General features: G+C 40.9%; 1 long non-coding RNA gene across 1 annotated transcript in view; it reads left to right on the top strand.

The window, feature by feature from the left end:
• Positions 1 to 17,667, top strand: part of LOC308201133 — a 47,162-nt gene that overhangs the window by 25,436 nt on the left and 4,059 nt on the right. Inside the window, exon 2 of the long non-coding RNA XR_013956077.1 lies at positions 17,257 to 17,316. This is a non-coding gene — a long non-coding RNA (uncharacterized lncRNA). The remainder of the gene's footprint in view (positions 1 to 17,256; positions 17,317 to 17,667) is intronic.

Genomic DNA, 17,667 nt, shown 5'->3' with positions numbered 1-17,667 from the left:
TCGCTTATTTTATTTCACTTTTCCCCATTTCAATCTGTGTGGCCTGGCAGACCTGCTGGAAAGAAGCCTAGAATAATATTGTCTCAGTTAGCTGATAGGTGTGAGGGCACCTGCAGGCAGATAAAATGTGTTTGTGTCTGTATCAGAATTTGGTACGCAAAACTCAAAATTGTCATGATTTTGGGACAATCTCCAATTTTCCCTGAAAGTCTTGGAAAGCGGCAAGCAAAATTAAAAAGAAAATCAACTCCTTGCTTTTTCATTAGTTCTGGCAGCTTCCCCTAGAAACACACCCATGCTCAGCAGTATCATTCTTTATTTAGCTCTGAACAGACTGAAGGACCTCAGTGAATTCTTTCTCCCTCCTCCTTTTCAGATAATAGCGATGATGCTGCCACATATTTTGCAAAGTGCTCTTTTCTGGAGCTGAAGATTGAGTTACATCCAACGCGATAGACCCCACTGGCAGCCACGTGTTCTTAGCAGAGACATTCCTTTACCATGCCAAGTTAATTTTAATTCTAACTGGATTTTTTTTTTTTTTAAACCAGCACATAAAAGAAAGCTATCGAGTTGCTCAATCAATGTTAGTTTATTATTGCTTACCCAAGTGTTTAATAAACCTATCCCAACCCTGGATATAGCTTTAAATACTTCATGGACTGTAACAAAGCAGATTTTTCCTATCAGACCAAAGTGGCTCTATAAACTATAATTAAGCACTAATTATGAGCTCTACTGGTCAGATAACAGAAGGCAAGGTCCATTGTGTGACTGGCAGAACTGGCAATTAAAGGAGATTATTGTTGTCAGAAATGGAATAAAACAAACAAAGAAGAAATTTGGTAGGAGGGGAAGATTTGCAATTGACCTGGGTAAACTTTGCTGTGTTCATGGGTTTTGGAGACTGTGACATCATGAACACAAAACCTTAACATATGATGATGTAGAACAGATGTGATAAGTTGTTCTGGGAAATTCATATACTTATTGGATAACAGGTTGTATAATAAGATTCTGTTTGGCTTCACTCTTCTACATTGAAAGAAAATACCTTAAAAACCCAAACAGAAGACGTATGTTTAGAAGAAAAATATTTTCAAGGAAAATGCTTTGTGTTGGTATTATTTTACTCATTCTTGCAAAGCATTCAAAGCCAGAGAGGGCCATGTTGCTTGTGGGCTTAAGAACTAGAAAATGAAATTGAAATAGAATGAAGAATAGATTGACTCCCTAGAAAGGGGGAAAAAAGGCCCTCTACAACAGGTGAAAAGGAAGTGCGGTTTTATAAATTCGTTCCATTTTAACATGACTGGCTTCTCCTCTCGCTTACGCCATTTTTTACACTGGCTTAACTTGATTGGCTCCAGTGGAGTTTTCAGTTATGCCAGATACCACTGAAGTGTTATTAGCAGCCTGCTTGGAATTTCTCTTGAAAGTCTGAAACTGTTTCTGAGCTAACAACATACTCTCTTTTTTTCCCCTGCTTTGGAATAAAATGTTCAGTCTGCAGGAAACCTTGATGCCCTGTTGAAGCAGAATGCTCAAACACCAAAATGATTTGACTTTTCACATACAAATTTTAAATTTCCATGGGAAATAGAGTTTCCAATTACCATTAGTGATTGCTATGCTAGTCACAGTTCATATACTCCTAGACCTGATACAGACATTAAAGGGAGCCAAAAGTCCCTTACACACACATGAGCACATTACAGCTTCCTGGAACACTGTTTAGGCTTTCAGGTGATGGCTGGGAATTTGTCCAATATCAGAAGGTAAAGGGCAAACAAAGCCATGGAAATGGAAATGACAATATTTCCTAGTAGCCGGCAGGTGCCTCTATCCCCAACTTGTGATTGTGCCTAAAAGTAAGAGTATTGCTCTCTCCTCTGTCTCTCTCCTTTAAAAGCAATTTGCATCTTTTGGGAAAAAAAAAAAAAAAGGATTAATAAATTTCAAATGTTCCTGATGTTTCTGTGCCAACTGGCACTGGAGGGGGCCTGTAACCTTGCCCAACTGCACTATATATAATTATTAATTAGAAAGCAACCTGGGAAGCAACGATCCTCTCCCTCAGCATAAACCAGGGGAACTCCACTGAATTCATGGTACACAAGAAAATTGGCTTTCCTGGGTTGCACTTGGGAACAAACTTTATTTTACTTTGACTAGTGGATCAGTATCCAGAGTGGAATTATGGGAACTAATTGGAAAAACTTGGGTGCTCATTTTATAAATCAGCTGGCAGATCTCCTGCCATAATTAATGGGTCTGACTGGCAATTTTCCACAAATACACACCCATTTCCCAGTGATTTCCACTGCGCATACATGCATTTTGCAGGAGCTCAACTTGCAAAGGGACGTATTTAAGAGTTTATAACTGTCCCAATGACAGCAAGTTCTAATTTAAAACTCCTGTGTAATACTTGTTAGGAAGTTTTAATATCAAAAGGGCAGCCAAGGTCTTCCATGAGAAATTTCTAGACAGTGAAAGAAACTAATCCTTTTTAGTGATGTTTGGCTTCTCCTCTGCAGTAGCTGATCTCTGATTTCATATTTTATATCCATGGTTTGTTAATGAAATTTTCTCCTTTAAAGAGTAACCAGGCGGATAGAAAAAATTAGCTGATACTTTGCAGTAAATGTTTGAAGTGAAATTCAAGTAGCAGCCTGAGGCTCACAGTATGTAAAATCAACTACCAAAGTTTTAGGGGGGGTTTAATCTATTTTTCCTTCTCAGGGGACCTCTGCTGTATTAAATTCTTTGGTTGAAGAGAAGCAGCCAAGTTGGCATTAGAACTGACTTAGCAATTTGCATCTTTTGAAAAGGGATTAGCAGATTTCAAATGTTCTTGGTGCCCCTATGCCAATTGGCACTGATAGGGGTCTGTAACCTCACCCATCTGCACCACCGCCTGCCACGGGTCTACCTGAGAGGTGTTGTGGGGCTTGCTATGCTTCCTTCAAAGAGAAGGAGAAAAATGAATTAGGCAGCAGGAGAATTTTATGTCCACGCATATTTGCATCACTGCTGTTTATGGGGCACCCAGGTTTGCTTCAGGCTCAACCCTGGGTATATTGTTCAGGCTTTTCTTACCTGGCACTCAGGTTCATGAATTTTTAATAGCACTTTAAAATGCCTTGGTATATGTGAGGCAGTGTCCAGGGCCTCACAGCACCTCTAGAATGGAAGCGTGAGCTGGATTTCTTTGGAGACTCAGTGTCACAAAGGTGGGTTTCACCTCTGAATTTCATCCTGATCTAAGGTAGTAATGTCAGTCATCAGGAGTTTTTGGGGACCGTGAAGGAGTAAGCCTTTTGACAGGACAATTGATTAGAACTATCTTAGGATAAAATACCTGCATTTTTCTGGTGACCAAGGAACAACATTGACTGTTGTTGGTGGAGAAATGCAGAGAGAGGGAGGAACTGTATTTTCAGAGGGCCTACACGGTCTAGAGAGGGAACCCAAACAACTTGCTGAGGCTGGATATCTATGTAGGTGGCCAACTTGAAGCCCACTGGGGTACAGCTTCAGATCCAAAGCCTTGCAATTTTTTTATATCCTTTAACTATTTTTTTCTGAATAATGTAAAGTCAACCGGTAAGAAACATTAGGAATACAGACATGGGTAGAATTTGGATTTTCAAATGTGGCCCCAAAGGCTTCCAGGAGTGCACAGCAATGCCTTTTTTAACAAAATATTCAACATTTCTTCAGTTTGTCCCCTGGTGAATTTTTGGGGACCACATTACATTTTTATGTATATTTTTATAACACTCAAGAAACTCCCATGAAGTTGTCTGATTTTCAGTTGTCATCAAAATCTGATCATTTGTTTTGTGGGACTTATCTTCCATTTCTCGTAGGTATATGAAAGGCTTACAAGAGGAGGAAAAAGGTTTGTGAGAAATTCCCCCAAATGACAGAAGAACAGGTACCTTCTTAACTCTATTCTGAAGGCAAATTAGCCTGGGTCACCCAATAAATCTGTCTTGCTAATGAAGATGCACAGTTCCTTAGATCTGACATAAAATCAAGAAGTTGTGGCACTGCCACCATTGCAGTCACACAGGGGGAAGACAGCAGACTATTAAATACTTATATCCAAAATCAGGTTCAGCACCTTCCACTGTGCCCAGAAGGGTGGGAAGCTCAGGACAGAAGAAGCCCTTCTCAGGACTCCATTGGGAAATAATGGTCCAACCATGTGCAATAGGTATGAGAGTGGAAGTTTATGTTATAAATGAAAATTTGATAAGTGTTTGCTTGCTGCCTCCCCATGCACTTTTTTTATATTTCCTATGTACATTGTCTGATATTATGTGCCTATAAAACTTCAGCATGTTTTTCAATAGAAGACCACCTGTTTGCTTTCCTTTTAATGCTTCTGCAATATTTGAAGTCCTATAAAACACGGTGGGTAATTCTGTAGGAATAAGTAAAATGGGCCAAATCCAGCCCATATTGCTCACACCACATTTCTTATATGAGCTGGGACTGTGATAATGTGTGCAGAGTAATTGAGGATGGGATTCCAAATAACTGTAGCAGATTTCTTTCTCCCCCCCAAAGCTTTTTGTGTTTGATCTGCCTGGGCTGCCTGCTGGCTGGGGTGCATATGGGTGGAAGCGGAGGTAAGGGAAGTGCCTTCTGCAAGTCAGTATCGGGAAAGCTTTTTGTCTTCCTTTCTGAAATAAAAAATTGTGCTGGGAACCTCATTCAACCGCTCATTTGGATAAAACTAGACACCCTGGTGTCAAGTGAATAGGAAGCAATGGGAGGTCAACATGTCTCAGTGCCACAGGAGAAGGGGGTGGCCAGAACTTCGCAGCAATCAGACTGCGTATATATATACATATAGACTGCCTACATCAATCACTAGCTAGAACATGCATATGACACGCATGCATGTGTGCAAGGCTGCTGATGCACAGAGGAGAAAGTAGCACCTTCCTTTCCTCTGCATACACACCTACTCCCTCTGAACTGAGGAAGAAGAAAGAAAAGATTCAAATTAACCCCCCTCCAAAATTACTTGAAACTACCCTGAATTATTAGGAAGGCAAAGCAATGGCCCAGCAGGGAGTGGAAAATGTAATAACGACAAGTTTTGTGCCTAAAGGGAAGGCAGGAATGAAATCAGAAAGATCCGATGGGGCCAGGTGAGTAAAGAGCCAGCCAAGCAAAGGGAGTGCGAGCTGCCTGGAGGCAGTGCGATGCACTGGCAAGGAGCCATGCTGCTGGGAGAGAGCGGAGGAGTGTGAGATAGAGGGAAGGGGAGGGAGGGAGGCAGCACACCTTCGTGGGCATCGGAGAGGCCCCCTGACAGCTCCCTTCCTTGGTGCTGCCTGCAGATGTAGGAGGCACCTGCACACACACAGCCCCAGGAAGGCAGGAGCCTGAGGTAGCCCATTGCAGTGCTGCAGAAGTCCAAAGGCTGCCTGGTGGAAAACCAGGGTGAGCTCCGGCAGGGTGGCCAGGCAACTGATGCAGAAAACGACAGTGGGGATGTTGTTTCCATTCGCCCTTGAAAGGCAACTTCGGAAGCAAGGTTTATGTTTGCCCTCAGCCTTTAAAAGGGGGTTAGTTAAAGGGAATGCACTGCCATTAATACGTTGGATGGATGTGGCTACAGGGACAAAGGCTTAATATGATGTGCTTGAAAATGACATTTGCCTGTTGCCAAGCAGATGTGGCCTGCTGGGACCTGTTGCTTTGGCACAAGGGTGGTGGGCACTGTGAGGAGAATGAACAGAGAAGGGCCTGGTCAAATCTCCACCACAGCCACCAAACTGCAACTCAGGCCCAGGCAATCTCTTACTCAAATGTGGGGAGATGAGTTTTTTTCAAGGAATGCTGTCAGAAGACAGATCAGCATTTCTGGCTTTCCAGGGATGAACTCACAACTCTGTAGAGTCTCCTGACTCTTCTTGGCAGTGTATGTGGAGTCACAGACACTAGGGCCATAAAAACCTGATGGCTTTCCCATCCTGGCACTGTCAGGTTACTCCCTGCTCTCTGATGATGTTTTCCTCGCTCTTCCAATGTCAGCTTTCAAGAAACCCATATTTACAAGGCGTTGCTGTGGCTGTGCTAGTTTGTCCCCAAGTGGGCTAGGAGATACAAAGGCAATGGAAGCACTCTTCAGCCCCTTTCCAAAGCCCTGCCTTGTGAGAAAGGGCTGGGCCTCACTTTGGGGCAAGTGATTTTTCTTTCTACTGGGCAGCAGAAATGCTGTTAGAGAAGAAAGAGCCAGGGATGTTCAAGTGGAGCAAGTGACCTGCAAGAGGCAGCTCAGAGCCATCAATCAGGCTGGACCTGCTTGAAAAGAGGGCAGCAGAGCAGGGCTGGGGGGGAATTAACTGGTTTTAGGGATGGTGTGACTGCCTGGGATGCCTTTGTAGGCACAGCCACTTCTTGGCCTTGATGGCATCTGGTGCCTCTGATCACAGCTAGCTCAGGGATCTGCAGAGCAGGTTGATTGAAGGCCTTAGGACATGTCAAGGGGAACAAGAAAAGGACAGAGTGCCAGCTCGCTGGGCAAATGGCAGGAAGCCTGGCTTTATCAGGATGCTGCAGGCAGGAAATGATTTGAAGTACACAGCCTTTTCTTGTAGAGTGATTGAGGGAAGGGAGGAAAGCAAGAACAGGAGCAGCTGCAGCTGTATTTCAAAGTTGGTTTCCATCTCTCCAGCGTTACTGCTCTTTCTTTCAAAGGAAAAAAAAAAAAAAAGCAACTTCTAATTGCAGTGCTTCTGTTTCTTCCCCCTCCCTTTCTTATTTTAAGGCTATTGCCCCAGATTGGAAATATCTCATGTAACCTGGAGAGTTCATTTTGTTTTGAAGCCAATATCACCTCTGTCTCTGGTGCTTATGGACAGCCAGGATTTCCTCCCTCCACATTGCCCTGAAATCAGGAGGAACAGCCATGCAGTCCATAGCTGCTAAATGCAGCTGCTTTGGGGAGCATGGGAAACCTGTGCACTTACACAAGCAGAGATATGTTGGCTATTGTTGCAAAGCTGTGCTGTTCTTGGTACGCAGGCTGGCCAGTAGAAAAGTTAACTTGGCTGGTTAAAATGAAGACACACGCTTTGCACAAGAGATGATAAACCCTCAGTGTTCTTCATTTTACTCTTCCAGCCTCTCTTCTGCCTGCCTTCCTTCTGCAGTAATGGGAGAGGTTTTTCTTGACTGTCCTCTCCCCCCTTGGAGGTTGAATACAGGCTCTGCTGCTGAGTTCCTGAATTTATGACAAGTGCCAGCTTCTTCTAGCCTCAGTTTCCATTAAAAGCTAGCTTGCAGGATCAGCACTAGGACCACTTGTTTTGTCTTTTGGCACCAGCTCTTTTATGAATGAGAAACATATCAAAGGGCAAATAATCAGAAAACTAGGGAGGTAAAAGTACAAGTGTTTCACTGCTCTCTACCTGACGGGAAAGTCTTTGTAGCCCTTAGGTCTGACATTAAAACTTACAAACTCCTACACTTGTAACTGTTGTGTAAAAAGCTGTTATTGCCCTTAAAACTAGTCATTGGAGTTGAAAGATAAATATTATTCAGTATCTTATTGAATAAAATATATTATATCACAGGTGATAGAGACAGATTGTCTCAATAAATTCTGATACTGTATTCGGAGGAAAAGTGGCAATAAAAATGCTGATGACTTGACACAGGGAGAATATTGAATGTCATTAACATGTTATTTCCTCTGTTCTGATATCACTGTCGTGTTCTTCCTACCGCTATAATATCTATCAGTTGTGGGTTTTGATTTTATTTTATTTTTCATTTTGCTTGTTTGAATGAGAAAAATGTCATTTTTTTCAGTCCTTTAAATTACCCACTACTTGGAAAATGATTACAGATATGAGGTCACATCTTCAAATGTAGAAATTAAAACAAGGTTTGATATTTAACAGTATTCTATGCATGGGCTCAAGAGGAACCCTTAAGACTGTCACTATCTTCTGATAGGTGATTACGACAAAGTCATAGCCATCTGCATGGTAATAGCAGCAATATCTTGCTGTTATAAAATGCTCTGAAAGCACTTAATGAAGGTAGTTGTCACTGTTCTTTTACTGATGGGAAAGCAGAGGGCCAGGAGGTAAAGTGAGTCACCCAAGGTCATTTGGTAGTCCAGTGGCAGAGCCAGATTCCTGCAACGTGTCCTAGCTCTACCACGTAAAGATGTATTGCCCTACAATTTCTGTGAAACCTGATTTATTGCACACTGCAGCTGCTTTTCCCAGCCCATGTTAACCTGTACCTGCTAGAGCCACTACCCAGCAAGTTTTCAGTTTTTCTTACTGGGTGATACTTCTGGTTTTATTTCCTACTCCTGTCTAGATATGGGCTCTCTCTCTAAATTTATATACTTCATGATGGGGTTTGCATAGCCGGGAGCATATCTGTGTACAGTTATGAAATGAGCCCTCAAAGAAGAACAGCAAAACTCCTTGTCTTCATCCCTTTTCCCCAAACTAGAATAAAACCCCTGCTTTTCAGAAAGCCTGAATCTGTCACTCTGTGCCAGAAAGCCTGTTGTGATAGCCCTACGGGTAACTCAGATCAGCTTGTACCAAAGAGCATTTGGATCACGTGGATTGTTTGGCATCCTCATGAGAGAATATGCTGCTGGCCTTGAATGATAGCAATTAAAGGTGCAAAGAAGTCATCTGTCTATTTGCTAGGACCAGTATCTAGGCTGGTTTCCTACTGTAATCTTGTGCTTTATCCACAACTAATTCAAAATAACTCCAGGAACAGCCACCACTTCCATTACAGGACCATTTCATGCACTGTTATAGTTTATTGTCAGATAGTTTTCAGCAATTAAATTCCAAATTGATTTCACAGTTGCACATGCTGCTTCTGTTATTTATTTTGGTCCTCACCTGTCCGAGGGAATGGTGTGCCTCTGTCTCTTCACAAATAAATGCTGCTGCTTAGCTGAACGGAATATTTTAAGTGCCTGAAAAATAGCCTTTTACTAAGAAATAGTGCATGAGACAGGTATAACAGTTTAATTTTCACAAAGCCTCAGAAATAATACTGATGGATTTTGAAAAGGGAAAAATATCATAGATATTTTGCTAAGTGTCACAGTACCTACATTTTCCTATTTGTTCTGGTGTCTTGTAGGAAGAAGTGTTATTTCTCAACATAGAACAGAAGATGGAATTAACTCCCTGGTATAGCTGTGTTACTACTCTGCTATTCACTTCTTGACTTCAGCTAAAGTGCCTACAGGTCCTATCCTGCTAAGTTAATGGGAACCTTTCTGATAAGGTGGTTATGGGGCCAGTAAACCATAAAAGCTTTATGCCTCAATTTACCCAGATGTAAAATGGGAATAAAATTCTTCACATTTTGTAAGGCGCTACTGAAAAGGCAAGAGGAGCTAGCTGCCATGTAAAGCTACAGAGTAAAATGCTATTAATCCCTTAACCGTCATGTCTCACCTTTTTCAAACAGGCACTGGGTACAAAGCAGACCTCTAATAGAGTTCTCCTGTGCTCAGTTTCTCCCCCTTTACCTAGGGTGCATGCTGAAGTATATGTGTAGCTTCCTCTTCTTCTCTCTCTCTCTCTCTCTATTTTTTTTTTTTTAAGCTATGTTGGGACTTCTGGAAATCATTCTGTTTTGAGGTGATGGTGTACATCTTTTTTTTTTTTTTTTCTTGCAGAAAGTGTACTCCAGGCTAAGATCGGCTTCGGGGCAGTTAATTTATTGACAGGGAAAAAAGAGATATTCATACCATCTTGGCACCACGTCATTATTAACATGCAAGCAGTTCCCCTTTTTTTCTTAACATATAAAGAGAACAATTGAATTTTGCAAGGCAGGACTCTTAATCTCCAGGATCAGATTCTTCACGGCAAGGAGGGGGTGTAAAAGTTTCTCTCTTGCTCTGTCTCTTCATGGCGCATGGTCCCAGCTGTATGACTCCGTTCATGAATATGCATGAAATCAGATATGACATTGCCCTGCTCCCATTAATAATCTTGTCATCTGACTTGTGCAGCATTAAGCTTCAGCCCGTGGCTCCTCATAGCAAATGCAGCCTGAAGGAGAGGGAGGGAGGGGAGGGAAAAAAAAAGGCCATGCCTTTTTTTATTGGGATTAAGTGCTTGAAAATTTTGGCAGGGGGTTGCCAGGAGAGTAAGGGGAGGGAGAGAAAGAGAGAGAGACACACACAGGGACAGAGAGTCGAGAAATCCTCTATGAATGCGATGGCTTGTTAGAAGCCCAAAGCGGTGGGTGTAATGGTATGCGAGCTGACCTTGAATATAGCCACTGTGGGTTGCCCCAGCTTTTTTGTAAAAGAAGCATTTGCAGCAGAGGTTTGGATTTCAGGCTTTGCAGTCATCAATCATCTCAGCCTATTCTCCTCTTTGACAGCTCTGTACAAGGCCTGACATTTGACACCCAAGACCCCAGGACTTACACAGAGGCACAAGCTGAGGCCCTAGGGAGGAGGTAGGGAACTGGGGGAGAAAAAAAAAATCTAGGAGAGACTTTTTTTTTTTTTTTAAGAAGCCACAAAAGAAGCTGCAAAACAAATTGTAACTGTAATAGAAATTGATTTAACAGAAGAAGATCGCATTGAGTTCTGTTCCCTGCGTTGTGCAGGCCATGCTGATAAGGCTGAGCTGGAGAGGTGGGAGAAGAAAGGCAGGCAGAGCGGGGTTTGGGGGAGCACGATGGGGCTCACAGCCTCATTTTTGCATACCCTGGGGTTACCCACCTACCAAAGCTGTACTCAATTTTCATGTGGTTAAACTTCACTTGAGAACTTCTAGGTGGAGCCGAGCAGACTGCCCAGCTCCCTGAGACACAGATCTGCTGGAGGACACAGGCCTGAGGCCTGTGGTGAGGTGAGGCCTGGCTGGGCCTCGGCCAGGTCGCCCAGACTAAATTTCAGCAAACCTAGCTATGAAATCAAGTGCCTGGGTTGCATTTCTGGGGGCACTAAGGGACATGAACCAAAACCAGATATGACTTGTTAAAGCAGATATGTGTTTTGGGGTAAACCTTTTTTTTTTTTTTTTCAAGTAAGTGCTTACTCAGGCTGACACGTTCTGACAGTTGCAATCTTTTCATTATTTTTTTTTCCTTTTCTCTTTTATAATACAAATGTAACAACATTATTCTGACCCCAGAGGCTTTACTAGTCCACCCTTTGCTTTCAGATTAAGCAAAAAGGATGCCCAGCCCAGATTAAACCTTTTTTTTTTTTTTTTTTTCTGTTTGCACGTTCTCCCATCCCTCACACCAACTTCTAATTAATAACAAGAAAGACAGCTCCTATATATAAACTTTATGTGCAGTTTAACTATAGTCCACCTATTTCTAGTGAAATACATCTGTGGCTTGTTGCTACCTCCATAGTCATGAAAAGGGTGTTTGCAGGATGATTCTCTTGAGCATGAGTATAGGCACATGGAAATTTTTTGTGACTAGGGCAATCAACGATGTAAGTGCAAGTGGGCAGGAAATGACATAGCAAAATATTTTTCCTCAAAATTTAGCTCTCCAGTGGCACATGACATTTAAATTGATCTAGAGACAGGTGACTAACAATCTCCCCTTTCTGCTAAATGTGGATTTAGCCCAGAAGTGTGCGTCCAGCTGCTGAATTTTGCTGACACAGGAGATTAGGTTGAATAGTCTGGATGATTTTCCAGAAATGTCAGCTGACCCTTTAGGAGAGCTTTTGTCACAGAATGGTTTATTTGAAAAAAGTTGCACATCCCTTCAGGAATTTCCCATACGTTGGTGTTGATGTACTGTGCATTTCTTTTGCCTTTTACTTTGAGTATTTGCTGTTTGTAAGCCATGATTTCACCGTCTGTGTCAATGTGTGTATTATGTGGCACCGTTTCTCTTTCCTGTGTGGATGACTGAGAGGCGTAGAAATAAATGAAAAGTTTGAGTACGTCATTTCTGAAACAAACGTTCAGAGAAGCACTTCCAGAGTATTTAGCAAACTTTTGCTTTCCATAAACAAAACTGCGTGCTCAAATGAACCTTCCTGGAAAAGGGTCACAAATGATGTCAAAGTGAATTAACAGCTTTTTATGTGAATGAATGTTTGCAAACATTGTTCTGCTGTCCTGCTTCAAACTAGTAATTATAGTTGCGGCTCTACATTAGGAAAATCCAAGCTCGCTCTATAGGACACACATTTACTGCCTGCAGGGTTTAGGACGAACATTTTTCCCTCCCCCATCTACAGACTGAGCTAAGTTCTCTGTGGATTTTGAGGGTCGCCTTCCTCTGAAGTCTCAGGGTTTAGCCACTGCTGGAGGCATGATACCAAACTTGATGGACCAATAGTCTGATTCAATATGGCAATTCCTCTGCTCCTTGAATTTTTCAAACTGGCTTCTGTGTGCACATGCCCAAGTGGATGATTTATCGCCTACTCTGAGGCACGCTTTTGCATAGAAAAGGGCAGGATCAAACACATTTTCCGTGTTTGTGTGTGTGTGTGCATATGTGTCTAGAGAGAGACAGATATGAAGCAGCCGATCAGTACTGTTTTCTTTCTCCACTCTGAATTTAACCCAGAGTGTGACTCTCCTCCTTTAACAGGCTGATTTTGTATTTCCAACTTTTCATTCAATGCTACATATATTTCCAGGCTTTCTACTTTTCCAGTTGGTGTTCACGGTAAAGGAAAGAGTTAGAGCATAAGCATCCATGCTTTGGATGTTTATTTCCTTCACTGCTTTTCAGGCCCAAGGAAAATCTCGCCAACGCCTTTCCAGACTCCACACCTGACGAGTTGCTTTTTCCCCTTAGTTCTGCACTCAAAATGAGGAGTTTGAATATTAAAAATGAAAAGTCTTAATCTATTGGGAAATCCTTTGATCCATAAAATAAGTTTTTTTTTTCTTTTTTTTCTTTTTCTTTTTTTTTTCCTTATCTGTAAGCTTTGGAAAAGATTCAGCTTAGCTTAGCTGAAAAGACCTGATGACAGAAGTTTGAAAATGTCACCCTGTGGAATTGATTATTTTTAAAGAAATGAGTGAGGTGTCATTACAGCACATTGCCATCAATTTGTTTTTGTGGGAAAACTTCAGACTCCATTCTCCTCTAGGAAACTAAAGGCAAAAGCAAGTGCACACCCGTTGGCAACATGGGGATTGTTCTCGAGGTTCATCCATCCCTGCTTCAATTACAAAAAGGCACAGTGGATTATCCTTCCATATCTATCCATCTTCTAGGTTTGTTTACATAGTCCTCGGCTGTGTACTTTTTAAAATTTGGAGTTCTGGTAATAGGATCAGTAGAGGAGATTCCTATCAAATCCCTAACTATCCATTGGAAGGTCACAGAGACTACCATTCACTATGAGCCTAGAGGAACTAGATTAGCTTACTTTGAGTTTTTACATTTGTTTTTAAATAAAAACTCCAGTTATAGATGCACAAAGAGTCAGGAAAAAGAATGGAAAGCAAGCAGTCCAGTGAACTGCATCTAGCATCAGAGGTACCACATACAAAGAAAAGTTGAGAATAGTAAATAGAGTGCAAATAAAATCAGGGGAAGCGATGAAGGGCATTACAGTCTGGAGTTATTACATAAAGATGTAAAAACAACTTCATGTGCTTGATTCTTAAGAGACTACTTTAAAATATTAATAAAAAGTGATAAGAATTGTCTAGCATTTAAATTCTTTATCTGAGACACAAAAGCACAGGCAAAACACAAATCAAAGTATAACTTCTTGCCTTCGACACAATACAATGAGAACCAGTATGTTGTTATGCAGTACATCATAAATATCTAGGGATAAACACAAGAGACCAAAAGAAGAAAGGATGGACGACCATTTTTATTTTACCTCTTTTTTGTTGCTTTTATTTTTTTCTTTACCATTTCGGTTATGTTTTGCTCTATAAAAATGATTATTATTCTTCTCATACAACCACTATTGATGTGAAATTATTGCATAAGTGAAGACTAAGGGATCCATTTCAGCAGAGAGGCAGCCCTGTTTGTTCTAGGTGCTATAGAGACTGGTGAATGAGGATTCCTCACACTGGTGCTGTCTTTGGAAACAAATATATGTGAAAGCAGACAGAAAATTTATCTGCAAACAGACCAATGTGACTTTCCCTCTCATGCCCCCAGAATGCAATAACCAACTGTGCTCAGCTTCATTGAAAACATTGCATCCTTTTCCTCACGCATGGGTGGGCACTTCATGATGCTAAATAGGACATTTTGACTGCTCATATCTGCACCTTGGGGCCTACCAGATCTGAGGGCAAAGTAGTGCCTGCTCATTTGACTTGCACAGCTGCAAAGCTTCCAGCACAAATGCTACCCTAACGCTCCTGCACAGGGGCTGGATGTGATGGCACATTGCTCAGTTGAAGAGGAAAAATAAAGAGACAACGAACTCCCAAGCCTTAGTAAAGTGAGCCACCCTCCCCAAGCCTATGAGATTAAAGCAATGGATTTTCAAGTAGTTCTTCAGAGTGACTAATTTATATGGATATCAAGGATTCAGTTGGAGAATTAAAAAAAAGTAGCTAGGGGAAAATATGATGCTCTCTAAGTCCCAGTGGTATGCCACATTCATTTTACTAGAGAGTTTATTCTTTAGTACTTTCATGGATTGACATGAGGGAGGAATTCGCATGTCAGGACAGATAAAATCTCCCTCCTGCCAAAGGAGTCTATTCAGACATGCATGTTAGTAGGTTGATAACTTATTCTGTATTGCAGAGGACTCAAAGATAGACATTTCTCCTTTTATCTCCATCTCTGCGCTCCCTGCATACTAAAGATACGGGGAAACAGCAAGATACATCTTAACTAGCCTTCTCAGAGAGGAGAGACTTTTCCTAGCCCATGCCAAGAGATGCAAACTTAAAGGAATAAGGTGTCACACAGACTAATAGCAAATACATTAGCAATGTTTATGCGCATAATTAGAGCCCAGTGTGAATATCTTTTTTAAAACAATACAAACCCTGGACTTTGTGGTTATTTATTTATATATATTTTTTTCCCTGAGATAAATACACAATGTTTCAATGCAATTGTTTCCTATGACTCTCCTCTAGAGAAGGGGAATAGGTTGAGAAAATGGGGGACTAGGCCAAGTGAAACACGTTGAAGAATCCATCTTTGATATGCTTTCCAACTTCTAATGAAACCTTAGTGTTTATCTGGGAGATAGGCCCATTCTCTTTCTAAAGACGAGGGAACTGAGGCAAACTTATTCCTTTACCAGAACCATAGAAATATGTCTACTCTACCAAATGGAGTTAAAATGCAGGAATGGTTACTCTTATGCTTAAACTGATCATCTCCACTGGATATGCTTTTGATATTCTTGGGAGGTAAAGACGGTGTGATTTTAGGGAAATTAATTATTTGGGCAGATTAAATTATGTGAGTGTCATTCCCAGGATCCCTGTTTAGAACATGGAAGATGGATATCCTCCAGAACATAGCTCAGAGCATCTCTGAACGGCCCCTTAGCAGGACTTTTTTCTCCGCCTTTCTTCTTTGAGAGGACACTGGGTGAGGAGCCTTCTTCTCTGGGTACTGTGGGATACTTATGGGTATGAAACAAATCTGATAGAGGAACTTCTCTGCACTTTCTTGCATCCTTGCAGGTCAGTTCCCCATAGCAGATTCCTCTTATTTTTAGACAGCTCCTATAAGTACATTGAGATTAAAGTGGTTTAGAAAGCATTATATATAGATGTGTATACATACCTCAAATATTTGCCTAGATGTATCTTATCTAAACTTCTGCATGCATCTGAATTTCCCAGGCTTGAACTATGGTTTGTGTAAATTGATGTTGTCTCACTGTCTTTGAGTAAGCTTATTTACGTCAGCTCTGGAATTAGTCCCTAGTATTCCAGCCAGCACTTAGCTGCAAGAGTCAAAATAACATGGAGACATACTGTTTTCCTGTTATCTCTAACCTCACTAAAAACAGAAGCTATTAGAAATATTGTGAGAAAACTATATTCTTGCAAGATTTGCTGCCCACTTAAGAATTTTAGATTGGTATCTGCAAGAATGTTCAATTATACCAATCCCTAAAATTCAGCATAGTTTTCTTTGACTCAGTTGTAACTCATTTTGATTTGCCTATCCTAGCTTTGAGTTTTTAAATCATGTCATTTCAGAGATCTTCAGACATTTTTTTTTCCTTGTGCTTCATCATTTGCATATATATCTAAGATTCTTTAATGGAGAAATGTAACATAAGAAAAATCCTGATGAAAATTCCAACCCTATTTTTTTTTCTCTCTTTTTTTTTTTTTTTTTTTTTCTCCTGTCAGGAAATGCAGTCTATACTGTGGTCCTTTCTAGATTTCTAGATGATGTTTTAATTCTACCTAAGGTCCTACCCAACATGATTCCTTTGGGAAGCAATAAGACTTTCCCAGACAAGACTTAGTGAGGTAACGATTCAGAGACATAGACAGACAAATAGACTATTTGTTTCAACTTAATTATTAATGTAGTGTTATCACTAATGATAACACAAAATGACATACCTTCCAATGAATTCTGCTCTATTTGTGTATCACTTAATATAAGAGTGATTCTTTATAAGCCATAGAAGCTGACATCTCAATATAGATAATTGCACAAAAAGGGTAAGGAAAAGGGGTGCAAGGAAAGGTAACATAATTGACTGATGTAAATTCAGTCATACATCATAAAAATTCCACAGTTGCTTCTGTCTTTCTTTATTGAATAATTTTTTCCTGTTATTACTGATCAACTAATACATCCTTTAGTGTTTTAAGAATAATTTAGAGAAAGACATTTCAGCAAGGTGAGCTCAAAACCGTGATTTCAGCTTTGAATAGTTCTTCTCTATTGATCTTCCCGTAATTTACAGCCATTTCCCATCAGAAAGTTCTCTCCTGCTTTACATCAACCAAATTTGGGGCACAGTTTCATCCTTATGGAGAGCACCTGCTTTGTGTCCCGTGTGAAGGGAGATTAGTCTCCAGCTATGTGAATTTGCTGCCCGTTGGCTGTGTTCACCATAAAACCAACCAAAACATTCTGCATGTTTTTAGGTGGAATTGCTCAGAGATTTGTAAAATGATTTTGATCTTGGATCTGAGCCTTCCATTAAAGTGCTTGACTTACCTTGACCACTGTAATTTTAGAAAGCTGACCCTTCTCTCTTGCAATTTACTCAGTGTTTTTAGCCTAATGCAGAATTTCCCTCTTCTGCAGCTGGGAGGAGAATATCCATCATTTCCAGATGTGGACATATGATCCAGGAGGCAACTGAAGGTATTTTGAAATCATATGGTTTGGCTTATGAATTTGGATTGGTCAAGAGAGATTTGCTTGAAATCCTTGAGAGAGTATGGCACCTCGCTGACTCGAGAGGCATTTTAAAATAAAACCTGAAGTTAAACGCATTTTATAGAGAGGCTTAAAACTTCTAAAATATAAATCTAAAATATTTATACATGGGCTTCAATGGAACAGAAGTTACGACCTCATATGTGAATGTCTAGGATTTGTTTTTTCCTTCTACCAGCCCACCTGGAATGACTTTAGCTTTCAGCTTTACCTCAGGCTGTACCCAGGTTAGCTTCTAGTGACTTATGACTCCATCAATCTGCACAGATATGTGCT

This window comes from Anser brachyrhynchus (genome assembly GCF_964034855.1).
Source record: "Anser brachyrhynchus genome assembly, chromosome: 11".
NCBI lineage: Eukaryota > Metazoa > Chordata > Aves > Anseriformes > Anatidae > Anser > Anser brachyrhynchus.
The sequence above is the reverse complement of the archived record's forward strand: the minus strand, read 5'-3'. Positions and strand labels throughout refer to the sequence as shown.